Below are 2,555 nucleotides of genomic sequence, written 5' to 3'. Positions count from 1 at the left end.
AAATGTATTAAATTTGATGCGATATATATATATATATATATATATACATTAAAAAATCTAGTAATCGGGCATAACATCAATAAAAAATATGAATTTTTTTCAAAAATTTATTTTAAATCCATACGTTTTGGCTATAATCCTAGCCCTCATTCAGTGAAAACTAAAAATAAAATTAAAAACTAAAACTATTGAATTGGGGTGAAAAGAAAAAATAAAAAGAGTAAATAGTACTTAAAATTAGTTAAGCTTAGTGTTAAATTGGAAGATTTTAATAACCCATGTTATCAGGATATGGTAATGCACTGCACTATGTAATATAAATATTAAACTTGTATTTATACAATGAGTCTCTCTAACGATTTACCTGACTCAGAGACTCATTCTTCTCATGTAATATGTTTGCTTTATACATTAAAGAATTGTACTATTTTTTATTGATGTAACGCTCGACTTTCAAACTCAAATAAAATATATTATATCAACATCAAATTCAAATCTATTCAATATATATATATATATATATATATATATATATATATATATATATATTAATTTAGAAATATGAACCAACACTTTTTTTGCACTAATTTATTAAATAATAATTTTACATTTACATAACAAAAGAGTGTTGTTTGTTCATATTTCTAAATTAATATCTATCCACTCAGAATACATTATATATATATATATATATATATATATATATATATATATAACCTATTCACATTTTTACAAAATTGTTGTAATATTGAACAGAAACACATAAATGTACAGTATATTAATGTAATTTTCTTTAAGTATATTCTGTGTTTTTAATTAACTATTTATTTTTATAGAAAATTGTGAGTGCATATATTTCTATATTTACTTGTCAGGAGGCTGGTTGAATAGGTGCCATATTTTCAATTTGAAAATATTCTTGATTGTTTAATTAGTAAACTGAAAAAACAAAGTTTTGTATTCTTGTTCTTTAAGTAGCTAATTATATATTGGCAATTATACAATTAGCGCGTTAGATTATACGAGCATAGTCTTTAACGAAGACTTAAGCTTTATTCGTGGTAGTAAATAATAAGAATAATAATTTGTTGTCTACCCAAAAGCAGCTCCATGGCGTGAAAGCATCACATAACTATGATTTCCTTTTCATTCATTGATTTTTATTTAATAAAAGTAAAGAAAACATTATTGTTATTGGTCAGAATATATTCATGGCGGTTTGACAATATTGTATTTCAATGCACGATGCATTCGCGTGGAATGAATGCGATGCATCATTTTGCATTTCTTAGAAAATTGCAGCCTCCGACATAGGTCCTTTCACGCAAAGGCTCGACCATGATGTATTTTTTAACTTCCCGTATGGCAAGTTATAGTAATCGCAAAAAAAACGAAAATGAACATTTTTATATATCTTTACGTTTCAAAGGTTTTTGAACATTTTGGCATACCTTAGAAAAAAATGATGTATGTGTGTGTGTTGTGTGTGTGCGGATACAAATTTTTGTCGAAGATTTCGGGAATACGGATCAACCGATTTGAATAATTCAGAAATCATTCGATTCATATTGATAAAGAGACGTGCTGATTAGTTTTTGGCGAAGGCAGGTCTAACCGTTCCGAAGATACGTGGCAAAAAGTGTCAAAAACAGTAACTCAGTTTTTAAGAGAACGGAGCGTCCGATTTTAATAATTTAAAAAACATTTTACTTGTATTGACAAGATGAAGAACTGATAAAATTTTTTGTTGATTTGATGTTTTTTTATAAAAGAATAGAAAGAATGATTGGATGTGTAATTATTAGGACGTTGAAAAATCTTGGGATTCATATTGGAGAAAACGCAAATAAACATATCCTTTTACTACGCTGTAGGAAAGAAAGTATAGTTCCAAATTTCTATCGCCTTAAATTAGAAAAATTCTCTCATCTTAACAAGAGTATCAACAATAAATTCAGTTCATTAAGTTTACAAATGATTTTCCTAGAAATCAAAAACTGTATTTGCAACATACAAAATCTAAAACTTACTATTAATAAAATAACTACTTGTTCAATATGGTAGAAGCTGTAATCCTCGAAAGTTTCTTTGAGTTTGAATCGATTCGTTATAAGAGCTTTTGCGCCAACCAAAAATTACTTTATAAAAACAAGTTTGAAAGACTATTGCAATCCAAAATAAACTCTTCTAAAATTATAAAGACATCCTGCGAAATATTAGAGATTGCAAAGCCTTTCTAACCATACGTTTTATGACACAAAGGCTTTTCATCATGATTCGATAGTCTCACAAAGACGCTTTGCGGAATCGGCTTTTATTTTTTTGGACAAACATAGTATTAATAAACAAACTGATACCAGCATTCTCTGCAAAAATTACCAATATGTTCTGAATAATGTTTGCCCATTTGAATACCTAGCACCACGCTATGCTCAACAGTATCACACACACTTGCACAGCGTGTTGTACTGTGTTTTATACAAACACATGTTTTCCAAAAATTTCCGCCTCGCATTTTAGAATTTTTACAGAAATAAATATTGCCTCGGATGAGC

The sequence above is a fragment of the Ctenocephalides felis genome, unplaced genomic scaffold (genome assembly GCF_003426905.1).
Source record: "Ctenocephalides felis isolate EL2017-DRISC unplaced genomic scaffold, ASM342690v1 CF-g0.4_SCAFFOLD_01170, whole genome shotgun sequence".
Lineage (NCBI taxonomy): Eukaryota > Metazoa > Arthropoda > Insecta > Siphonaptera > Pulicidae > Ctenocephalides > Ctenocephalides felis.
This window is presented reverse-complemented; position numbering follows the sequence as displayed.